Source organism: Mandrillus leucophaeus, unplaced genomic scaffold (assembly GCF_000951045.1).
Source record: "Mandrillus leucophaeus isolate KB7577 unplaced genomic scaffold, Mleu.le_1.0 Scaffold81, whole genome shotgun sequence".
Taxonomy (NCBI): domain Eukaryota; kingdom Metazoa; phylum Chordata; class Mammalia; order Primates; family Cercopithecidae; genus Mandrillus; species Mandrillus leucophaeus.
The window spans coordinates 978,883-1,005,425 of NW_012108808.1; the positions used below are offsets into that span (position 1 = coordinate 978,883).

Sequence of the window (26,543 nt, forward strand, 5' to 3'; positions counted from 1 at the left end):
CAGTCTTCACTTTAAATCATAATGGTTTAAACTTAACACTTATTGTCCATAGGGCACTATTATTTCTCTCATTTTCAAGTTCTTGTAGGCAGAGGGTGTATATCTATAGTAAATAACATATTTTTGCTATATCCAATTTTTAAAAATATAAGCCAGAAACATTGCTTCTCTATTAATTAACTGATGGGTCTGGTTTATTATCAGGCTAGTATCCTGAAGGGTTTTAGAGATGTTGCCTTCTAGATTGTTTGTCAAAAATAGGTGATTTTGGGGTGTGGGGGTCTCAGATGATCATTCATTTCTATTTTCCTAGAGATGACCTTGCTGCTTTTTTAGAGTTTATTTTTATCTGGAAGTGGGCTGAGAGAAGAGGTAGCTGTAAACAGTCACACCCTGCATAATGACATTTTGGTCAACAATAGAGCACATATACAACAGTGGTCCCATCTATTATAAGGGAGCTGAAAAATTCCTATCACCTAGTGACAGCAAAGCCATTGTCGTATCTTAGTGCAACTTATTACTCATGTGTTTGTGGTGACACTGGTGTAAACGAACCTACTATGCTGCCAGTCATATAAAAGGGTAGCCTATACAATTATGTACAGTACGTAATACTCGATAATAAATGCATTTATTACTGGCTTATGTATTTAATATACTACACTTTCATTGTTCTTTTTACTCCTCCTACTTATAAAAAAAAATTAACTGTAAAACAGCCTCAGACAGGTCCTTCAGGAAGTATTCCAGAAAAAGGCATAGTTATCATAGGAGATGATAGCACCATGCATGTTATTGCCCCTAAAGACCTTCCAGTGGGACAAGATGTGGAGGAGGAAGACAGTGATATTGATGATCCTCACCCTGTGTAGACCTAGGCTAATGTATGTGTTTGTGTCTTCCTTTTTAACAAAGCACATTTAAAAAGTAAAAAACAAAACAAAACAAAAAAAAATTAAAAATAGGAAAAAAGCTTATAGAATAAGAATGTATAAAAAGAAATTATTTTTGTACAGCTATACAATGTGTTTGTGTTGTAACCTAAATGGTATTATAAAAGAGTCAAAAAGTTTTAAGAAATTAAAAAGCTTATAAAGTAAAAAGGTTATGGTAAGCTATGGTTAATTTATTAATGAGGAAAGATAAATTTTTAAAAATAAATTTAGTGTAGCTTAAGTGTGCAGAGTTTACAAACTCTGCAGTAGCATACAGCAATGTCCTAGGCCTTCACACTCACTCACCACTCACTCACAGACTCACCCAGAGCAACTGCCAGTCCTGCAAGCTCTGTTCATGGTTCGTGCCCTATATAGGCGTAGCATTTTTTATCTTTATACTATATATACATTGTTTGAGATAGAGTCTCATTCTTGTTGCCCAGGCTGGAGTACAGTGGCACGATCTCGGCTCACTGCAACCTCTGCCTTCTGGGTTCAAGTGATTCTCCTGCCTCAGACTCCCAAGTAGCTGGGATTACAGGCGCCCGCCACCACAACTGGCTAATTTGTTTGTATTTTTAGTAGAGGAGGGGTTTCACTATATTTTCACTGTACCTTTTCTATGTTTAGATGTATTTAGGTGCACAAACACCACTGTGTTACAGTTTCCCACAGTATTCAAAGCAGTACCATGCTGTACAGGTTTGCAGCCTGGGAGCAATCGGCTCTACCAAACAGCCTACATGTGTAGTCGGCTCTACCATCTAGGTTTGTGCCTGTGCACTCTATGATGAAATCACCTAGCAACACATTTACAGAAAAGCATCACCGTCATTAAGTGACATGTGACTGTACTCTTATGGTGAGCATTACTAAAGTAGCTCCAGAAAAATGGCTCCATGCACCCACTTTATGGCTCTTCTTTGACTTACTGAATGCTAACCGGACTCAGCACCCATGCCAATTACTTTATAAGTAGGCCCTCTGCCAACTGCCTGGACTTCTTCTAGTCTCAGCTTGTGGAGGGCATATGGTCCTTTGATCTTTAAATAAAAATGGCTTGAAGTTCCAATGTGTCCCCACAAAATATGTGGCACTTTCTCCTGGTCACTTTTTCTTCTAAATTCCTTTTACCATTCAAGTTTCTATTTTTCTTGAGCCTTTCCACCATCAACTGGGGACTCCTTTCTTCTCCAGGTCAATGGAATCCAGCCACTTTTTTATTTCCTCAAATGCCACTCATATACTTTAGTGACAGGTTTACTAGGAATGATTTGTAGGTCATTGGACAGGGTTGGGGGAGCTACATTGAAGAACAGTTATCATCTCCTTAGATGTTTAAGTCGTAGAGCCTAGCCCAACATCAAGAAGAAAAAAATCTTCTTTAAAAAAATCTTACAGTAAATACTAAACATTTGGTTCCTAGGATTCCACCAGTCATTCCTTCTTCCAGGCACTGCTCTCAGACTGCTCTTTTTTCTTAGGTCCTAGGCCCCTGCCCTTGTGCTCTGTCTGGGCTGGCTTCTCCCCAGCTCTCTCCCTCTGCACCCCTCTGTCCTCTCTATTCCTGCCCGTAATACCTTCCCTCTTGGGCCGCTGTTGGAAACCCAAATTTATGTTAGGATGTAAAATTTAATTAATTTCTCAATTGTCAACTACCCTATCCATGTGCTGAGGGTTTTCTTTTTACAACCAAAGTCAGCAGACAAGTTGATTTGCTTATAAAAGATAATTCTCTTTCAGAATAATTCTCCTATCAGCTTTTATTTTTTGTGCCCTTCATGTGCCCCAAATCATGACTACAGGTATGTTAAACCCAAAACTGGAGATGTTCAACCATGGTGCTTGTTAATCCATCCTGATGTGCCTTGATTCGTAGGCTTGTGGATATCTGGGACTCCTAATTGAATGAGTACATTTGCCCAGCCTTCTTAATAAACACATGCAACAACATTCACACTTTTTTTTTTCTCTTTGCTTTACAGAACAGTCTGTAGCATATTGTTCTTGAAAGGCTTACTCGACATACTCTTACTTATTTCTATAAGATCCATATAGGGTTTTTGATATGTTTGTAAAGATGGTTAAAAACCAGAAAACAGCCCTAAACGGCTATTTGTTCCTATTCTTTAAAGCCTCTGGTTATTTTTTGACCTAATTTTCTGCCAAGAAATAAAATAATTTGAATAATAAAAAAAGTCTTAAGTACACAATGATCACCGTCTTTAAATAGCGGGGCCAAAGATCTAGAAACACTATTTATGTTTCTGAGCTAAGGGGAAAATAAAGAAAAAAAGAAATATTTTTCTCCTGGTTTTTTATGGCATGCGAAACTGAAAAAAGAAAATGTTGTTCTCTAAAGCTGGATAGTACTTGCTAGCAAAGCATGCATTTCATTACTGGTGGGAGTTTCATAGTGTTCAGCAGAAGGTTGCTGGTGATCCAGTGGAGTATACATGGGCTCTATTCTCAAATTGCTGGGCAGCTTAATTGTGAACCTCAGGGAGGTAAGGGGTTAGGATACCATGATGTGATTGCAGAAATAGACACCATCAGAGCTTGAACACATTATACAACGAAATAATATGATTCCTAGGAAAAGATCTAGGGAAAAATTAAGTTTTTATTTTGGGCCAGTATAATCGCACATTCAAAGGAAACCTCCCTGCATTCATTCAGATGTTGGTCTCTGGGAGCCACTTAGATAAAAAGGGAGTTGGAACAGAAAAAGTAATTTCAACATTGGCAACCAAAAACTGTTAATTTTTGTTGTTGGGTTTTGGCTATAATTTTGCGGGATAGGGGGGGCCATTGAGGGCCCTCTGTAATGAGACAGATTATAAAACTTTTAGAGAAAATGTTTGCAAAGTACTTAGAAAAATTGAGTTATTATTTTCCAAGAGATTTTCTTGCACATTTCGGTCATGCACATTTGGTTCATTGACATACCCTGGGTTAGATTACAAACCATTTTTATTAAAAACTAATTTTCAGGCTTTTATCAATCCAGCATCTAGAACATTGTGCATTTGAACTTGCATTTTTCCATAGGTAGATAACCCAATTATAATAATGATATTATGGAAAATTTATGACCTTCTCCTTTGCTACTCATAATTTATTTTACCTGCTCAGAGTAAATTGTTGAGAATCAGAGAATCACAACCATTGTTGAGAGTGGCCGGAAAGTATTTTCCAATCCCATTGCTATGTGGGTATGGGATGCATCGGAATGTAAATTATCATCCGTTTTAAAATCATCTAGCCAACACGCCAAATTCTACAAAGGCATTATTAGAATGCAAAAATTATAAATACTTAAAACAGAAAAATAAGAAGAGGGCTTTTTTGGCATCTATTTCTTTGTTGTTCACTTAAGTCATTTTTCTTATTGTCAGCTGAAGTCCCCTTTCTTTATTTCTGTCTAAAAGTGAGTTATTAGTAAGATAAGAAAGTAAAAACTGGGACATAAACCATATTCAGGTATAAAATATTCCAACAAGAAAGTAAAAGTTTAGTACTCCCTAGAAGTAAAAGATGGCCAGGGTTGTTGAATTATGGAATGTTAAGTGTCCCCAGGTGACTTTGCAACAGTCAAGAAGGGTGAATGCGCGACTCTGGCTCATCTTCACAAGAAACATTTTGTTCAATATTTGTTCATATCAAATACGCTTCATTCTGCAAAACTAAGTTCATTTGGAGGGATTAGTCGCAGTTAGTCGTGATGCTTAGAAGAAAACTAAACTGTCAAAAGTAGCTGTTCTCTCAGTTTTATTATCATTTGAATAGTTTTCTAAACACATAAAAGCCCTAAGATCTTAAAACTAAAGTTAAATCCTAATGCCTGTTATTATTGAAGAGATGACTTCCATTGCATACCTTGGGTATCTGTGAGTCCTTTACATTTCATAAAATTAGGAGCTCATAATGATGAACTGGAAATATCCTATTTAGTCTTTACAACTGTAGAAAAGTGAATTCATAAACTTAGCACTGTGGAGATCTGTGCTTGTGGGAGAGAAAAGATCATTTACTCAGTTGTCATGCATCAAATGCTATACCACATTGGTAAATAATTATTTTAACTCTAAACATCTCTGTTTGTTGTCCGTGATTAATTCATTCTATACATGTATATCTATTCTCCCCCTCTATCTCTCTATCATTATCTGTATCTATATGTGTCAACACATATATGTGTAGCCTATGCATGTATCCACACATAAAGATGTATACATATATGCCTATATATACATGTGGGTATGTATTCCTTTCCTTCTTTAACATTTAACATATTTCACAAGCTTAAAAGAGACTATTGCGTACCACTAAGAAAATTATGTGACCCATTCACTGAAATTATTTTTAATAGTGTGAGGCACATAAGTTGTCCAATTTATTATGAGCACGATTGATTGATTCATTCCCCAAATGGATACTGTGCAGAATATTATAGGCTTCACTGTCTCCCCTTGGGCTATGATTTATAACTCTCTGACAAATTTATTTAAATCTGTGAAAAAATGATTGAATGATTTCAGCCTATATTTAAGTATTATTGGAGGTAATAAATCTTACTTTGAAAGACTTACGGTACTAGAGAATTGCTCTTCACAAGTTGACAGAATTCACTTTTAAGTGGCTTCATCCAGCACTGTGGTGGTCCTTGTAGATAAAGGAACTAATCTGTACTCACTTATGGAGTTTCATAGTGTATAATTGGACCATTGGCCTTCATATCTCAACACACAGTTACCAGAGACTTTTTTTTCTTTATTTAGCGTGGCTCTTGGAATGTCACCTGCTTTTCCTTACCTTCCATTTAGGAAGAAAATGGGATGTCTATCTGATATCTCTATTTGAGTGCCTTAGAATTATGGGAAGCAGGCCATGAAGTTAAAAAAAATGTGCTTCATAGTTGTGTAAGCGAAGTGTGCATTTCTATGAATAGAAAATGGGAAAACCTTCGGAGAGAAACAGAACGAAAGCACACTTAGAAAGCGAAGAGATTTTCCAATATCGATGAGAGATTTAAATAATGACCAATACTAAGAGATTTCATGGTTTTTGGAGAGTAAGAGAAGTACAGGAATTAATGGGCAGAACACAGCCGTCAGAATGTGCACTGCAGTAATGCCTTGTGTCAATATCTGTATTGTTTTAGATCATAATTGAATAAAGACAACATAATGCTAGAAATTGGAAATGAGTTGAAAGAAAAGCTCAAAGCATACGTAATTCTGGCAAGCAGAATTACTTCAAAATAATTTCTGCTTTTTTCTTTTTACACTTTCAGTGTGTCCAGTATTCAGTCGATGCATTCCTTTCAGTTTTAATCTGAAAGTAACTGCTCTGAACAAGTCGGGATAGAATGGCCGTTGTGGAGAATAAACATAGCCAGTAACTGCCCCAGTCCTCTCCCCATGATTCCAAGGAAAGACTGATTTATGGCTTCATCTCTGCTGTTGGACAGAGGCCTCAGCCCATTGGAAATCTCCAGAGCCGTGGGAGAGGGGCGAGGCTGTGGTCCACCACAGTTGTGGAGTTTCAAGGCCTCGTTCTCTTTCGGCCAAGTCCAAATGGTAACAGTGTGTTACGGCCTGACTTACTGACTCTAGCTGGGCTAGGAAACTATAGATTCTAAATGGCATCTCTGTGATTTAAGACTATATACATAATCAGGCTTTCTTTTTTAAAATTTGCCAGTTCCATGTGAATGCTTCATGGAAAATAAGTCAATTGTAGCGTTCCCCATTTTTAAAAAAAGCAAAGGATTTTTTTCTTTTACAATATGAGTAGAAAATGGAGCATAATGGGAAGCCAAATTGATCAATTGTTGTTTCTAAGTAGAGTGATTTTAAGATTTGATTTGGGCAGAACTGTTTCAATTTACTCTGCTGTCCAGCCGTATTTTTAATAAAGCCCCCCTTTCAATCTCAAAAGTATTCAAACTTAGGCAACAAATTCTAAGATCATCCTATTTTTACATATATAGATACCTTTTGATTTTCAAGTAGGCATAATATTTTTAAATGGTAGCATACAGAAAATAGGTTAGGATTTTAAAAGATGTAGACATTTGTTTTTTGAAACTCTTCCCACCAAATGAAAATCATCCCCAGTACCCTAGAAAAGCTCACCCAGACACTTCTACAGTTTTAGGAACTAATTTATGAAATAAAGACTCTACCAAATTCTTGTGTCCTCATATTTTATTCTTAAATTATTTCAATGAGAATACTTAATTTTTTTTTCCTACAAGAGCAGGACAAGTGAATTTCCCTTTTCTATACCTTTTTTTATCCATATATGAATTGAGGAGCATGTTGAAAACGTGATTTTCAATGTGCAGTAAGAGGTCGTTTCAACCTACTGAAACACAGAAGTGGTTAAAGTAGAAGAGGAAGGATGATCAGAAGAGGTGAGATTAAGAGCACTCTGACTATAGAGCTGACCTGCAGGGATCAGCAGCCTTTTTGTCTCAGATCTATGCTTTTTTCCATTTAATTTTCATGCAAAGTTGGGATCATGGTTTCCAGATTTCACTGTTAGTTTTTAGTTTAAAAGCAATTGTAAGCCAGTTTTATCTTCAAATAAAAGGAGAAGGAGGAGCATGGTTCATGCCTGTAATCCCAGTGCTTTGGGAGGCCAAGGCATAAGGGTTGCTTTAGTCCAGGAGATCAAGACCAACCTGGGAACCATAGTGAAGCCCTGTCTCTTCAACAATAAAAACAAAAACAAAAACAAAACAACAACAAAAAAATCATCTTAGGTGTTGTGTCATGCTCTTGCAGTCCTAGCTACTTGGGAGGCTGAGGTGAGAGAATTGCTTGAGCCCAGTAGTTTGAGGTTACAGTGAACTATAATCACGCTACTGCACTCTATCCTGGGCAACAGAGAGAGAAAGACCCGATCTCTAAAAATAATAATTTTAAAAAGCAGATTTTCAGTTACCGCAGAAGTATAGCTGTATAAAACCCACTGTAATCTAACTTACTTGATTAAACTATACTACAGTTACCATACTCAACATCTTAATTTTAAGAACTAAAACCAGATTAAACTACATCAGTATTTTGGGGTAGGTCTATGGTGGCCATCTATAGTTTTGTCTATTCACCTTGCCGTCCTTCCATCTGTGGGACCAGCCCTGCCACCTGGAGGCTAGAGGAAGACCTGCCCCAAGTGCCAGCAAGATACCCTCCTTTCTGTCCTAGTTGGTTGGTTGAACATCTGACCCAAACTGAGCCAACCTGAGACCTCCCTTGGAATTCCTCATACTGTAATTGAAAAAGAATTCGTATCTATCAGGTGGAGAGGTCTATGAGATGTGAAATGTGTGAGCTGCCACTGTCATGTGACAGCAATTGTCCATAGGTCTCAAGAATGAAACTAGAACACAGAAAGAAATAGAATCAAACTGGATGGAGGAAAAAACAGGATTTTCTCACCGGTTCCAGGTTTTCTGAGGAACAGTTGTCCCTCTGTCCATGCCACTTTCTCATTCTTCTTCTTCTTCTTATTTTTTTTTTTTGAGATGGAGTTTCACCCTGTCGTCCAGGCTGGAGTGTCATGGCGTGATCTTGGCTCACTGTAACCTCTGCCTCTGGGGCATGGTGGCTCACACCTGTAATCCCAGCACTTTGGAAGGTCGAGGTGGGCAGATCACTTGAGGTCAGGAATTCGAGACCAGCCTGGCCAGCATGGTGAAACACCTTCTCATTCTTTAGCTCTTTCTCAAACTCGTTGATCCAGTAAAGTCCCTCCCTTGGCCTAAATGAGTTTGACTTTGAGTCCTGATGAATAAAGTACCAGTATGTTCTCAGCTGCAGTTGTAATCTCCTTAAAAAATACCTACTATTAGACAGAATAGTGGCAGAGGCAACTTTTTAATGTTAGTATCTGGTAGCTACAGAACAGCCAAGTGTAAGTTCTAGAGAAGAGAAAAAGATGATAGTAAGAGAGAAAGAATGAAAATTCAGGAACAGTCATTGACTGTCAGCACGAAGACAAAAGATTGCTATTTTGAGGCTTGGTTCTAAGAGGAAGCCTCTTAAAAACAAATGGAGGTAAATTGATTTGTTATAAAAAGTTGCAGGGAATGTAATTAGAGAAGGAATTTCAGAGAATTTGTTTTGAGTGCACCAAAGCACCCATCAAACATTTTTAATATTATAGTAATTAAAAGAAAAGGCTGCATTTTAAGTGTGTGATAAAATTGGGGCCCAGTTAGGTTTAAAATACAGTCATGCATCCCTTAATGATGGGGATACTTTCTGAGAACTGCGTTGCATTGGACAGTTTCATCATGAAAACATCACAGAGTGTACTTACACAAACCCATCTAGGTTTTACACACCTGTGCTAATTGGTATAGCATAGTGCTCCTAAGCTGCAAACTTGTTCAGCGTGCTACTGTATTGAATACTGTGGGCAATTGTAACACAGTCATAAGAAGCTGTGTATCTAAACATATCTACACATGGAAAAGGAACAGTAAAAATACAGTATTATAAACTTTTGGGACCACTCTCATATATGTGGTCTGTCATTGACTGAAGAGTTGTTTAGCAGCATGACTGTGCAAAATGTTTTGGCCAGGATAGGTTAGATCTGGCTCCGTAATATACAATTACAATGTCTCAGAGACTCAAGAAAATAAACATTTAGTTCTTTCTGTGGGTCCAGGACAGATGCATATCAACATGTGCTGGAGAAGGGAAGGCTAGAGAGTCTTGTGCTGTCAATTAAATTCTTTTGCTAAGATGTGACATCACTTCCATGGACATAGTTGCTGAAACAAGGGACATGGCCATGCCAGGCTTTGAAAGCGATGGGAAGTATAAACTTTCCATGTCCCTGAAGGAGATAGCTATTAGTGGCACGAATGTCTACCACAATTGAATTATGAACAGAAAACCTGGAACACTAGGTCATAACACCAAATTTTCCACTTCTTAGCTCTCAATCCACTGGGCTCCCCACTGGGAAAGTTTTGCTTTGATTTGAAAGTGACTTAACACCTCAAGTCTATGTGGATTCTCTAAGCCCTGTTCCTCCACCTGTAGGAAGGATGTAATCATGCATCTCAGATATTACTGTTTTAAGGATTAAAAGCAACTTGAAAACACTATTCAAATATACAATAGGTAATAGTGTTAATATTTGGGTTTTTTAATCCCCCAACCTCCAATTTCTCATGAAACACTATTTTTTGATCGATTATTCGTATGGTGCTACTTTAACATGTAAAAATATCCTGTTTGTTACATTAAGTAACAAATGACCTTAAATAATATTTAAAGCCATAAAATTTCTTCATTACTTATGATGTCTTACATCAAATATGTTTTTGCTTCCCACTCAAGCAGCTTTGAAATTGTGACCTTCTTCAAAACTTGGGTTATTAAAGAGGCTCACTTCCATTAATTAAAAAGCATTAACTACATCATTAGAGTTTTTGTGTGCTGGGTTACCTTTTCTAAATGCACACATTTCTTTTGTAATCCAAATTTCACAATAAGAAGAAAGTTAGTTCATTTTCTTAGAAAGATATTTTGATGGTTTCTTTAAGATACTTAAGTGTACATTCCTCCGTGCCGCAAATGTCAAAATACAAAATTTAAATATTGTTTACCTAAGATATATATAAATCTTAGATTGTTCCTTCAGAGTTTATTTTAATTATGATAGAGATATAAATGAGGCAAACTATTATGTCTTCTTTGAATTCTCAGTAGGAAACTTTTGCTCAGTTTCAGGCAGTTGTATTTCGCTGTGAATCATTAAGAAAATTTCCACTGATCTGTGACACAATATTTTAATCCCCTGGGGCTTTATAACTTGATTTATAATGTTGAGGTTGAAAGACTAATTTCAATAAGGCATTAAAATTACACATAAATGTTCTTTTAATTAAAAAAATAAGCAGACAAATTTATAGCAAGCACTTTGTCATACAAAAGAAATTGGGTAAGGGAAGTGGGCTCCTTGTAGATGATTTAGATAAATCCAGAGAATTAGATTATGTGGATAATGGCCTCAGAAAAGATGTCTTCTATATCTCCAGAGTATTTCTCCTTTTCTATCATTTTCACTTAAAAAAAATCCCTCCTGATGCTTGACTAAAGTGTATTTTTTTCATTGCCTCTTTTCTTCTAATTTTTAACTCAGATTACCCATCTTAACCATTTTGCTTTTTCCTTTTTTTTTTTTTGAAATGAAGTCTTGCTTTGTCACCCAGGCTGGAGTGCAGTGGAGCAAAATTTCTTTGAGTGAAATTTTGATTGCTTACTGCAATCTCCAACCCCCAGGGTCAAGTGATTCTCCTGCCTCAGTCTCCTGAGTAGCTGGGATTACAGGTGCCTGCCACCTCGCCCGGCTAATTTTTTTGTGTATTTTTAGTAGAGACGAAGTTTCACCATGTTGGCCAAGCTGGTCTAGAACTCCTGACCTCAGGTGAACTCCTGACCTCAGGTGATCCGCCGGCCTCAGCCTCCCAAAATGCTGGGATTACAGGCGTGAGCGACTGCACCTGGCCTCCTTAAGCACTTCTGATCTTTTTCTCGTGACTCCTCCTTCTTGACTACTGCTGTGTTTAATTAATTTTCCTCTCTCCAAATGTTTTCAATGGTAAGTATCTTAAGGCATTTTAAAATTCAAATAATTTCATTTTTAACCATTTAAAATTATATCTATAATGTGATCACTGTCACATTATAGATTTTTCTAGTCCTCCATCATCTTTTGGTGGCATTTATATCTAATTTCAATATAATTTATGGCAGGTCACAATTATTCAGTGGAAGTACCTGGAAATCACAGTGGTAAAGTACAGTCTTCTTAATTTTGATATTAAATCCTTTGGTGCTGGCCTGTAGAACTTTCTGCAATGACATAAATATTCTATATCTGCTCTGTCCAATATGGTAGCCATTGGCCATACATGGCTATTGAACACTTGAAATTTAGCTAGTGCAACTGAAACACTGGATTTTTAACTTATTTTTATTTTAATTACTTTGAATACAAGTAGCCATATGCTGCTAGTGGACCCCATATTGGACATCGCCACTAGATGATTAGGAAGGATTCACGTGCTTTCCTGCTTAAGCATAACTTGACCCCTATCAAGTAGCGTTAATTTTGTTACCTAATGTTGTGCTACATTGATGGAGGCCACATTCTGTTTTCATCCATCTTTCCCTGAGGAAACCTCCAGAAGGACCTGAAAAAGAAAGTGAAAAGATTTATGAATAGGTCAATTAGTGAATTACCGAATTTAAAAAGTGCCATCTCCTCCGTGAAGCCACCAGCGACCCTTCCAGAATTGCCTCCCCTGGGCCTCCTGCAGGGATCTCTTTCCTTTTCTCAATCCCATGGCAGTTTATGCTACTCTCATAGTTCTTGTCAAATTCTACCCTGTATTATTGTTATTTGTGTACCTGGCTTATCCTTTTCTAGACACTTGGAGGGTAGAATTCAGAACAGAAGCCTGGCTGATTTGGGCATTCCTCAGAGCACCTAGCATAGTAGCTTAAACAATAAATACTGGCTGGATGCATGAAATGTCTGTCTTCCTGTGGAGGTGAACATTCTAAAGGTAACCATCAGTTGGAGGTCTCCCAAAGTCTCCACTGTGTGGCCAGAGCTCAGATAAAATGCATGGCCTCAACCTGGAAAGGTTACCTTTGATTTCTATCCACAAGTGGCTTTGGTGAACTCTGACTTCATACTTATTTGACACGGCCTTCCTCTGTGACCAGCTTGAATATTTCCTTTACTTTGTTCTACTTCCTCCTTTTGCCATTTTGCCTCTGAAACTCACAGCACTGTAATGAGTCTTTGGCTTCCAAAGCAAATCACTTTTGTTGCAAAGGCCGTTGTCTTTTAATTCATATTTTTACAAAGTGTTACAGTAAGCTAGCAGTGACCACTAGGACTTATTAGAGGAAACACTATTATATTCTCTTTATTATTCAATCTTTAGTGACTTTCTTTCCAGATTGAATCTTCAGTGGTGTAGTTAGAAAAACAATGACATGGCGAACTGAAATGTTGCAGGCCAGAGTAGACAGGTGAACACACGTTGTTGCACTGCTTCTCTTTGTTAATGGCCACAGCACACTGGGGTTACAAATGCAGTAATATTTCCATGCTGGTCTCCGCATTGTCTCTGTTGAACATCTGTGTGCTGAGAATTATCCATGCTGTCCCTTTGACCTGTGTCATGTGAACTGTTCTGGGTATAAGTTTTTTTTTAGTCACTAAATCTAAGTGCACGGTGTGAATCACAGCTGGGCGATGATAGGTAATTGGACAGGGAACTTACCAGAGGCATGAGAATATCAGAGATCTCAAGTTCTCAAAGGAAAGACTTTTTTCAATAAAAGCAACGTAATATTGGGAGGGGATTTTTTTTTTTTTATTGTCCTGGAGAAAGCAAGTAGATTTTTCAAAGAGATTTTGTTTCAAAAACAGGCCAAAGGTTTTAACAAAGTGCCTAAGATTATGAAGCCAAATAGTAAATCTTAATATTTTCTCAACACCTAAATTAATGGATCTTTTAAAAACTTATATTATGGGTATTGGATATATATATATTAACCATTTAAAACTATATCTATAATGTGATCAGTATCACATTATAGATTTTTCTAGTCCTCCGTCATCTTCTGAGTGGCATTTATATCTAATTTTCATATAATTTATGGCAGTTCACAATTATTCATGTGGAAGTACCTGGAAATCATAGTGGCAAAGTACAGTATTCTTAATTTTGATATTAATTCCTTTGGTGCTGGCCTGTAGAACTTTCTGCAATGACGTAAATGTTTTATATATATATATATATCCCTCACTATGGGATACTTTGCTATACTTTGCTGTAATGGAGACCACAGCACTTAGTAGCTACAGGTCTTTCATGTAAAATAACTCAATACAATTTTTGAAACTGAAATTGGGAAACTGATTTTCCAACACCACAGCACTGTCTTTTAGAGCTAATACTTTTATGTTTATAGGTGTAATATACAATCTCCTTTGTGAAAAGATAATATTTTGGTCCAATTATAGAAAGAAGTTTCTTTTCCCATGCATATTAACAAAGTGTTTGCATTTGAAAAACAGAACACAGGTAAAATATATAATTGCCCCACAAGGAGCACTCTCCAAACACGAAACGAAGTGAAAAGAAATTAGAGATTGAGTCCGGGCACGGTGGCTCCCACCTGTAATCCCAGCACTTTGGGAGGCCGAGGCGGGCAGATCACGAGGTCAGGAGTTCGAGACCAGCCTGACCAACATGGTGAAACCTCGTCTCAACTAAAAATACAAAAAATAGCTGGGCATGGTGGCATGTGCCTGTAATCCCAGCTATTCAGGAGGCTGAGGCAGAAAAATTGCTTGAACCTGGGAGGCAGAGGTAGCAATGAGCCGAGATCACACCATTGCACTCCAGCCTGGGCAACAGAGTGAAACTTCATCTAAAAAAAAAAAAAAAAAAAGAAAGAAAGAGAGAAATTAGAGATTGCTAATGGAATTTTAATACACAGTAGACAGAAAGTACTATCTTAGATTTATTCAACAACTTGTCCATTCTTGGCCCTGGTCCTGGTATAACAGTGTTGAACCAAACAAAATAAACACTGAATTGGTAAATGGAAGATACCAAAGTGCTTCACATATATTTCAGTTCTCCTAGTAAGCATTTGTGTAACTTTTAAATAAGATTGTTGATACACATTATTTAGAAAGTAAATATTTCTAGCACTATTAGCAATCAATTTATCATACATACTGTAATGTCAGACAGAATTCAAATTACCCCAGAGAATACCATATCACTCAGCTTTATGATGTTTTCAAATGAAAAAAATAATAAATTACCTTACAAACAGAGAGTTTCAAATGGAAATGTGTTTCTCCAAAATTTTCTGAGACTTGCCTAGACTAGTTAATTCCTTCTCAGTCCTTACACCTCCTTCCCTATTGGTTTGCTAGTAGAAGAAATAGTTAACATTTGGTTTAAAAGCAAATAGTTTGGTAAATAATTGACCTAAGGATTTCATTTGGCTCCAAGCTTAAAATGAATCAACAGTGACACAGATGTTGAAAAAAAATGGAATCTTACATAGCATTAACAGAAGTATCATCTCCAGATGTTCTGACAATACTCTAGAAATACCAAAATAACCTTGACAAAATAATGAGTTTCCACAGGAGGGGTGACCAAAAGGGTGAGGGATTTGTAAGACTCACACAAGTAATGATTGATAGACCTGGGAATACAGAGCTCAGGAAAATATAAATCTAGGTGATTACAGTTCCTTTCTTCATCTCTCTCTATCTTATGAATGAGAGCATAGACTTACTTTATGTGGTCTCAACAGGCAGAATAAGACCAATGGTTGGAAGACAGAGGTAAGCAGATTCCAACTTTATATACGGTTGACCTTTGAATAAAGGTTTAACTGTGAGGGTCCACTTATATGCAGATTTTCTTCTGCCTCTGCCACTCCTGAGACAGCAAGAGCGACCCCTCTTCTTCCTCATCCTACTCAATGTGAAGATGAAGAGGATGAAGATCTTTCCAACGATTCATTTTCACTTGATGAACATATTCATTAATACATGTTCTCTTCTTTATGATTTTTTAAAAATTTAACTTTTAAGTTCAGCAGTACAAATTTAACTTTTAAGTGCACGTTTGTTAGACAGGTGAACTTGAGTCATGGGGATTTCCTGTACAGATCATTTCATCGCCTGGTACCCATTAGTATTTTTCCTAATCCTCTCCTTCCTCCCACCGTCTGATAGGCCCTAGTGTCTGTTGTTCTTCTCTTTGTGTCCATGTGTTCTCATCGTTTGTCTCCCACTAACAAGTGAGAATCTGTGGTATTTGAGTTTCTGCTCCTGCATTCGTCTGCTAAAGATAATGGCCTTCATTTTCTTTTCTCTAGCTTCCTTTATTGTAAGAATACAGTATATAATATATATACCACCTACAAAATATGTGTTAATTGACTGTTTATGTCATCCGCAAGGCTTCCAGTTAACAGAAGGCAATTAAGTAGTTAAGTTTTTAGGAAGTCAAAAGTTATACTTGTATTTCTAACATTGCAGGGAGTCGGTTCCCTTAACTCCTGCACTGTTCAAGGGTCAACTGTAGCTGAAGTTATCTATACATCAAAGGTGATAAATGGATAAAAGGTGATACAAATTTTTTTGTTTGTTCATTTTTGTTTGTTTGTTTTATAGTTTAGCTTTCCGTGATAATGTCTCGGTGAAAATTGTCCGTGATTTCATAGAAGATGTTCATAAACTGGGAGACAGGTCATATTTTATAGCCCCCATTCTCCTAATTCTAATAATCTATTAGATTTTTACATAGTTTTATATTTATGATTAACTTCAGAAAATATTTTTTGTTCATTTTATTAAGCTGAAAGACAGAAAAAAAATCTAGGCAGATATCATTAAAATAGAGGCAGAGAATATTTGGCAAAACATTCTAAAACAATTGGAATCATTTCTAAGTATGAATAGGAAAAAGAAGGTAAAAGCCAACCATATTTCTGTCTTTAAGTGGTCATAATTCAAATCATACCATTAAAAATTTACTTTATATAAGTATATTTGTATCTCAGAGCCATTTTAGTTATTTGTACCAGATCCCTGAAGAGCTCTAGGTTTGGGGTGCGGGCTAAGAAATTACAGATGACAGAGCCAGATGTGAGCAAAGCAGGGGTCTTGGTTAAATGTGGTCAGAAGTATGCAGAAGTCAGGCAGGCAAGCAGAGGCTAAGCAAAACTATCAGAGACTGGTACAAGGAGATCGCCTCGATGTCCCCAAGCCACAAAGCCTCGATATCCCCTTTGCCTCAGTGAAAAACATTTCTGTGGGACCCACACGTGGAAGCAGGGAGCTCAAGAGCAGGGCGGCAGCAACCCTGAGGCTCCAGTCCCACCGCTGCTCCAGCTGTGCTGGCTGCCAGGTACTTGGCACATTGTTTAATACCAAGAATTCATAGGCCTGTATTATTATTAAAATATTTCACAATACCAAAGTCCTGCTGAGGATAGTTTTCCACAAGCAGCTGAGGATCATGTCTTCTTCTGGTTTCCTATGACTGATTTTTCCCTCAAATTCCCCACATTGCAATTGACGCCAGGCTTTGAACATGAACCCTGCAGATAACTATAGTGCCAGGATGTCAAAGGAGGCAACCTCTGCTTTTAAATAGGGTGCCGTGCTGCACTTTTACTTGAACCTTGGGTAACTTTTCACCCAGTGTTTTCTCAGTATGTAGAATCAGACAGAAAACAAAAATCTTGGGATTAAGGAAAAGGAAACTTAAGACTTCACTGGCCTCTCATTAACTGATTTCATTCAGTGCTCCAATTTAGAACTCATCAGTACTTCCATAGTTTGCTTGCCGCTGACAATGTTCAGAGCCTCTTCCTCAATCTTCTTTCAATCACCCTTTATGCTACCCTAAGTTGCTAAAACTCATCCGAGGTTACTCCCTATTGGGGATCAGCTTAGGCTTCTTAGTAAAGTAGTCAAACAGCATTTTTCTGCCACCCACCTACATTTCAGTCACTGCAGACTTTACTCATGTTACACAAATACAGCACACAGGCTAACACCTGTGTGTTTGTTTATTTTGTTCTTGCTGGTTTCTATTCTTGGAATACCCTTTCCTTCTGGCGTTCTTCCGCCATCATTCTCCCCCACCTTTCTGCTGGATGACATATTCCTTCTCCTTCCCAACAGAACAAAAATTTACATTTTCCAGGAAACTGTCACTAACTTTGAAAACATTAATTATTAACTCCTTCATGCTCCTGTGTCTGTATCTCTGTTGGTGAGCTTGCTCATATTGTAGTTTAATTTTGTTCTGTGTGAATTTTTCTTCTTTCCATACTGTGAGCTCTCTAAGGGTGGGGCCAATTATGTCAATTTTTGTAGTTGCAAGATCTGGGACTTAGTAGACATACAACAATGCAATACAATTCTGGCACATAATACTAAGTAATTTTTGAATATTACTGAATTTTATCAGTTGGATATTATCTCCTCCCAGGTCCCTTTTGGCTCTAAAATTCTGTGATTCTTAGTGGTACTATGGGGATTATAAATATTATTATACAGTTCAGATGGAAGTGGCTTCTCTGAACTCTTCTAAGTGGCGAGTTAAATTGTCTTGTGGCTAGCTAAATAGGAAAGCCAAGTCCAGAAACTACATGATTCTGGGTCAGCTTAACATTTATCGGCTTTTCAAAGTCTATGTGGCTTTTGGTTGTTTAAAGGAACTACTGGTTTGTCCATCTAGGATTCAGTTATGGTTTTTGTGGGGCATCTTTATAGAAACAGCCATGGGAGCATATAAGGAGAGAGAGTAGGCATGTGTTTTGTGAGATTTTCCTGCTTGCAGCTTCCCTGCCACATACTAGTGATGATAAAAACTCAGTATAAGCATGGGAAGCCTAGGTGATTATTTGTCCCCTCTAGCAAAATGAGTTTCCCCTGAGTGGATATAGTGTCACAATTACACTAATTGAGCTTGGCTAATGTTTATAAACATCTGCTTGATGTTTTATTATTTCATATATTTATTATTTTAAAAAGCATTCTTAACACTAGAATAACTGGAGAGCAGCCTGGAAATGAATGTCACCACTTAAGTAAATATCAGCAAAAGATGATCTCGTGTCAGTTTTGAACGGCCAAGGAAAATAAGATCCAGTCTGATAGTCAAGGTATATACGTTGACTCTCAAACACACAGGCATTTACTCTTTCCTCCATCCATGTTCCCTCAAAACAATGGCAAACTCATATCTGACATCGAGTGTTTCCTCTTGGGTTTTGCCTAGGCTCCAGCTTATTATTTCTGGCACCTCTCTCATCAGTGCCTAGCGGTTTTAGCAGCAGGATTTGGCCAATAATGGCTCTGGCCAATGGGTGTAACTGGAATTTAGGCACATATGGAAGGGTTCATCTGTTTATCAGAGCAGCACCCAGTGGTGGGTCTGTGAGCATTTCCTTTCAAAACTGTTTTCCTGAGAGGTTTGAAGTTTGATCTTCAATTTCCTATTGGCTTAAAATTCATCAACAGAGACATTTGGCTTTTTAATTAAAACCTTGACTGGTCCAGACTTTTGGAAATGCTGTGTAGTGAATATAGTTTTTTTCATTGGTTTCAGGGAAAAAAAGAAATAAGATTTACTTAGACTTCATATTTCTTCTTAGTCTTGTGTGATTCAAGTTATTAAATTCACAAACATTTAGTCATTGTGTCACTTGGAGGGGATGAGCAGTGATCCAAAGGCTCTTGTAAGTTTTCTTAAAAGTTTTTATACCAAAGCCACTCTGCGCTTTGCTGAATAAGCATTTTCTAACATACTCCTGTTTATAATCTTGACTACACAACCCTAAATTGACAACAGATCCATTCCTCATTGCCTAAGGACCAGGACTTTTAGGAAGCCAACTGTTCTCATTGACCTGAAAAAAGATTCGTATCAATATTTCCCATTAAATACTATAGGAATTTGGCAGAGACATCCCACTGCATGAGAGTGTAAGAGTACTGATGTGTTCATCTCCACCAAAATTCACCACTGTGGCTTTAGTTCCACAAAAAGAATGTAAGATCCTTTAAAAAAAAAAAAAAAAAAAGCAGCCTCACCACTCTTATTCAACGTAGTGTTGGAAGTTCTGGCTAGGGCGATCAGGCAAGAGAAAGAAATAAAGGGTATTCAGTTAGGAAAAGAAGAAGTCAAATTGTCCCTGTTTGCAGATGACATGATTGTATATTTAGAAAACCCCATTGTCTCAGCCCCAAATCTCCTTAAGCTGATAAGCAACTTCAGCAAAGTCTCAGGATACAAAATCAATGTGCAAAAATCACAAGCATTCTTACACACCAGTAACAGACAAACAGAGAGCCAAATCATGAATGAACTCCCATTCACAATAGCTTCAAAGAGAATAAAATACCTAGGAATCCAACTTACAAGGGATGTAAAGGACCTCTTCAAGGAGAACTACAAACCACTGCTCAGTGAAATAAAAGAGGACACAAACAAATGGAAGAACATACCATGCTCATGGATAGGAAGAATCAATATTGTGAAAATGGCCATACTGCCGAAGGTAATTTATAGATTCAATGCCATCCCCATTAAGCTACCAATGACTTTCTTCACAGAATTGGAAAAAACTGCTTTAAAGTTCATATGGAACCAAAAAAGACCTGCATTGCCAAGACAATCCTAAGCAAAAAGAACAAAGCTGGAGGCATCATGCTACCTGACTTCAAACTATACTACAGGGCTACAGTAACCAAAACAGCATGGTACTGGTACCAAAACAGAGATATAGACCAATGGAACAGAGCAAAGCCCTCAGAAATAATACCACACATCTACAGCCATCTGATCTTTGACAAACCTGACAAAAACAAGAAATGGGGAAAGGATTCTCTATTTAATAAATGGTGCTGGGAAAATTGGCTAGCCATAAGTAGAAAGCTGAAACTGGATCCTTTCCTTACTTCTTATACGAAAATTAATTCAAGATGGATTAGAGACTTCAATGTTAGACCTAATACCATAAAAACCCTAGAAGAAAACCTAGGTAATACCATTCAGGACATAGGCTTGGGCAAGGACTTCATGTCTAAAACACCAAAAGCAATGGCAACAAAAGCCAGAATTGACAAATAGGATCTAATTAAACTGAAGAGCTTCTGCACAGCAAAAGAAACTACCATCAGAGTGAACAGGCAATCTATAGAATGGGAGAAAATTTTTGCAATCTAGTCATCTGACAAGGGGCTAATATCCAGAACCTATATAGAACTCAATCAAATTTACAAGAAAAAAACAAACAACCCCATCAAAAAGTGGGCAAAGGATATGAACAGACAGTTCTCAAAAGAAGACATTCATACAGCCAACAGACACATGAAAAAAGGCTCATCATCACTTGCCATCAGAGAAATGCAAATCAAAACCACAATGAGATACCATCTCACACCAGTTAGAAGGGCAAGCATTAAAAAATCAGGAAACAACAGGTGCTGAAGAGGATGTGGAGAAATAGGAACAAATTTACACTGTTGGTGGAACTGTAAACTAGTTCAACCACTGTGGAAAACAGTGTGGCAATTCCTCAAGGATCTAGAACTAGAAATACCATTTGACCCAGCCATCCCATTACTGGGGATATACCGAAAGGATTATAAGTCATGCTGCTATAAAGACACATGCACACGTATGTTTACTGCGGCACTATTCAAAATAGCAAAGACTTGGAATCAACCCAAATGTCCATCAGTGACAGACTGGATTAAGAAAATGTGGCACATATACACCATGGAATACTATGCAGCCATAAAAAAGGATGAGTTCGTGTTCTTTGTAGGGACATGGATGCAGCTGGAAACCATCATTCTCAGCAAACTATCACAAGAACAGAAAACCAAATACCGCATATTCTCACTCATAGGTGGGAACTGAACAATGAGATCACTTGGACACAGAAAGGGGAACATCACACACCGGGGCCTATTGTGAGGAGGGGGTGGGGGGGATAGCATTAGGAGATATACCTAATGTAAATGACGAGTTAATGGGTGCAGCACACCAACATGGCACATGTATACATACGTAACAAACCTGCACGTTGTGCACATGTACCCTAGAACTTAAAGTATAATTAAAAAAAAAAAAAAAGCAGCCTATATTCTAAATACCTAGGCCTGCCAAGGAGTTCCTGGGCCTCCTGGAAGACTCTAAAAATCCTCCTTTTTTTAATCACCGAGATCTTATATTTCCTTATGACCTTTTAAAAGAATAGCCTACTTGTGTATCTCACATCATGAAATAAAAAAGTTCCTAAAATAATTAAATTTTAAAAAATGAGAGCTACCATGTATTGAACACTCACATTCTCACTGCACTTAGAAAAATTTAAATTTTAAGTTTATTTAATTTAAATGGACGAATAATATTGTATGTTTTCATCACATACAACATGAGTATACATACACTGTGGAGTTGTTAAATCTAGCTAATTAGCAAATGAATTACCTCACATAGTTATCACGTTTGTGGTGAGAGTACATAACATCCACTCCAAATTTTTCAAAAATGTACTATATTATCATTAACTATAGTCTCCTTGCTGTAAGGTATAAATTTGGCCTTGTTGTAAATAAATTTATTCCTCCCATCTAACAGTAGTTATGTATCCTTTGACCAACGTCTCCCCATCCTCCCTAAGCCTTAATCATTTGAGCCCCTGTTAACTACCATTCAACTCTCTCCTTCTATTTGATCAGCTTTTGTAGATTCCACATATGTGTGAGATCAGGCAGTATTAACCTGTGTGAAAAACAGTATGGAGTTTCCTCAAAAAACTAAAAATAGAACAACCAAATGTTTCAGCAACCTCACTACTGGGTATATCTGCAAGGAAATTGCAATCAATTTGTTAAAAGAGATATCTGCCTGCCCATGTTTATTGCAGCAGTATTCGCAATAACCGAGATAAGGACTCAACATTAAATGTGGTATATACACATAGTGAAATGTTATTCAGACATAAAAATGAATGAAATCCTGCTATCTGTGACAGCATAGATGAACCTAGAGAACATTATGTTATGTGAAGTGAGGCAAGAACATTTTCTTTTTATTACTTCATTTCATCCCCACATCAGCCCTACATGATGGGGATATTATCCACTTATCTAGCAGATAAGTAATGTGAAAGAATCAGAAACTTCATAAATGATCCGAGGTCACAGAGGCAGGATGCTGAGTGACTAAAATCAGTGTGTATGACCCCAGGTCCTATTTTGCATCTGCAGCATGCAGCTTCCACACATTTCACACATCAAGGACCATTTTTGAGATCCAAATCACTATGTGATTTTTGGCCTGTAACTAAGAAGGACTTTCGAGATTTGAGGGACATTCATATAACTAAACTATTTTCATTTCTATTTATTAACAACTGTTTTTCAGTAGAGCCTGTCTCATGCTAGCAATAGATAATATTTATCCTTGCATATATAACTAATTTTAATAGGCCATTCATTGTATCAAAAGATGCATTTCCAAAAAATGCTTTATATAATGAATAATCCTTTTTACCTTGCTAATACATTTATGTTGTTGGATCAATTGTGTAATCACAGTACTAATAACTCAATCCAGAAAAAAGATTTTTAAAACTTAGACCGTTATGATCACAGAAAATTTTAAAACTCTCTAATTTCAATTTTTGTACCTCCTCTATTACAGAGAAATGTAATTAGATGAACAAAAGCAGGTTTTCAAGCTTACAATGTTATATCTGAATAAAATCCTATGATGGATTGTCAAAAGGAAGTATGAACTCAGAAAGAAAGTGGGATAATGTAAATTTTGAGTCTATGAAAGAAGAGATTGTTTTGCATTTTTAAAGTGGATAATGGTTGGTGGGTATCAAATATTTTTGGTATTAGTTTCAATTGAATACATTTAAAAGAGTGACAGAATAGTACTACGTAAAATGTTCATGTTTATAATACACTGTTCCATACATCCTCTACAGCCAGTGGGACGGATGGTAAATTTACAACAAACTCCCCAGGGGGTTAATGCCCTAATTTGTAGCATTTCCTGATTTCCAGAATGTGAATACTTTCACCCCAGCTGATTTCAAGCTACCAATAGTTTAACAAATGAATGACAAAATCTCCGAAGATTTAACAACTGGCTCTCACAATCTCTATAAGCCAGTACCAGTGCATTCCTTATTATATCATGTAATATTGAATGTCAAAATAAAATTATGTGAAGGCTACATTATTTTCAAGTTCCTTCGTTTGAAAGCCCTTGCCAAAATTTTATGAGAACTTCTTTGAAATATAGATGAATCTTCAGTCCTATGTGCACCCTAAACCTCTACTTGAAGCATTCACAGTGATCTTGTCTTTTCCTTCCATCATGATTTCTCAAATTAGCTATTCCTAAGAATTACATATGAAATTTTGGGAAAACATGTGGATGTTAGGGCCCCACCTCACACCTATTAAATAAGAATTCCAGCCGGGCCCGGTGGCTCACACCTGTAATTCCAGCACTTTGGAAGGCCAAGGCAGGAGGATCACCTGAGGTAGGGAGTTTGAGACCGGCCTGATCAACATGACAAAACCCCATCTCTACTAAAAATACAAAGTTAGCCAGGTGTGGTGGTGTGCTCCTGTAATCCCCTCTACTCCGGAGGCTGAGGCAGGAGAATCACTTCAACCTGGGAGGCGGAGATGGCCATGAGGCGAGATCGCGCCATTGTACTCCAGCCTGGGCAACAAGAGCCAAACTCTGTCTCAAAACAAAAAACCAAAAAAACAAACAAAAAAACAAATCCCTAGCAATAGGACCCATCCATGTTTATTTTAACAAGCATCATAGACTATCCTGAGACGGACAGCCAGCCTAGCACTTCTGCTGTCCTGGAAGATACTGCTCTATAAGACTGAATTGAGAATAGGAATTGAGATAGAAGCCTTTTCTCACTCTTTCAATGTGAAACAACTAGAAAACCTCAATGGGCTGGTTTTGTGCTTTTTTTTACTAGAGAGCTGGAAAAAAGTTGTGAGACTGTTTTTTCTGTACTAGATGAATAATTAGTTCCTGAGTTAAGTTTTGAAGCAACACTTGGTTGTGGACAAAGGAACAAGACAGGCCTTTTTCTGGGATGACTGTGGGGAAAGAATGGCAGTGCCTGAGATCTTGACCTGAAGCCAAGGAATGTGCCTGTGAAGCATTCCAGCCCCTAAAAATTCTGTTTCTCCACCTTATCCTAGAGCCTGTGCTATGGACTAAATGTGCCCCCAAAATTCATGTGTCAGCAACTTAATCCCCAATGCAACAGTGTTGAGAGATGTCTAGGTCATGAAGACAGCGCTTTCATGAATGAATTAATGCTGTTTATTATTAAAAGGGCTTACAGGAATGACTTCTCTCTTTTCTGCTCTTATGCCATGTGAGGACGCAGCATTCATCCTCTCTTGCCCTTCTTCCTTCCACCCCATGAGGACGCAGGAAGAAGAACCACACCAGGTGGAAGCACTTTGATCTTGGACTTCCCAGCCTCCAGAACTATGAGAAAATGGATTTCTGTTCCTTTTAAATTACCCAGTCTCAGGTATTCTGTTATAGCAGCAAAAACAGGCTAAGAATGCCACTATTTCTGCCTCTTATCAACTTTTTTAACTTTCCCCAACAATCCAAAATCAGCGAAACTAGGAGGTTGTAAGCATCTAATGAATTGTGTATTTGAAAGTGCTTTATAAAAGTTAAGAGTTCTAGTTTACATATTAAGAGAACAAAGCCCTGTTTTAATCCCAAACTGATATAAAAGAACAGCAGCCAATGTCCTCCCATAGAAGTGTATCTCTGAGTTCCAGGCTCAGCATTCTTTGGGACCCACAGTGTGGTCATTCGTTGTTTGGCAAGAGCAGAGCTGTTCTGTGGGAAAGTTAGCTCTGAAGATGACTAACCATGAGGTCCTTGGGATTCTTTTTCCATGGCTGCACAGAGCTCCACCACTGTAACTAGATGTCAAGGTTCAGTCCTGGGCTATTCTGGGCTTTTCTAGGTCTTAGGACCTCACCTATGGTGTCCACCCATCATATAGGACCTTAGCTGTGTGTTCTCACTATTGTCTATGTCTGTGGATGATAATGACTCCCTCAAACTTACTATTATTAGAAGAGAAATGTATCAAGTTTTGAAGAAGTACACTGCCTTCTCCCACTCCCACTCTTTTCAGTTATCCCTGATCCCTAGAGTAGGCTTTCCAGTAGGCAGTCCCAATAATGAATCCAAATACAGGACCAAAGATGGTCTAAATCCTCCCTGAGAGTGTGAGAATTGTTCCTCCACTACTGCTCAGAGTAGCAGATTGCCTCAGGGGACCAGGAGCTGCCAGTTGGATGGGGCTTTCCACTTGAATTTCCTTTGTTACTCCCCAGAGGCCCTTGGAATATAAAGTGTGCACTCAAAATCATTATAGGAGGTTATATTCTTGTTCAGGGCATATTAAAGCGTTTATGTGAGCAATTACTATTAGACATTTCCTGCTGAGACATTCCCAGGTGCTGGAGAAGTTGACTTATTTGCTATGAGAAAACACATTATTCACTTTAATAAGTGCAGTGTCTTTTGTCAAGCTAAATTTCTCATGAAGTGTTAAAAACATACAGAAAATCACAGATGATATAACTAACATCCACTATGCTACAGATACAATAAAATGTTGCAGATACAATAAAGCATTTCGGATTTAATTGAAAGACCTGGATAGCTCTTCTTGGTCCTGTTTACTTCTCACTCTCTCAAAAGGAGCCATTCCTCTAAAGTTGGTCTGTTTCTTTGTTATGCATTAATTTGTATTTTTACTATATGCATGTATTTCCATAAATAATATGAAATGATGCATGTTTTGAAATTTCATATATGAGGGATCTGCACTTTTAAAATATGTGTCAGTCTGCACTTTTTCCATGATGCTTTTTTGTTTGTTTGTTTGTTTGTTT

The 26,543-nt window shown here is 37.5% G+C and overlaps 1 long non-coding RNA gene across 1 annotated transcript in view; it reads left to right on the top strand.

Moving 5' to 3' along the window:
- The window catches only part of LOC105530300, a 77,794-nt gene that overhangs the window by 7,770 nt on the left and 43,481 nt on the right, over nucleotides 1-26,543 (top strand). The window lies entirely within an intron of this gene.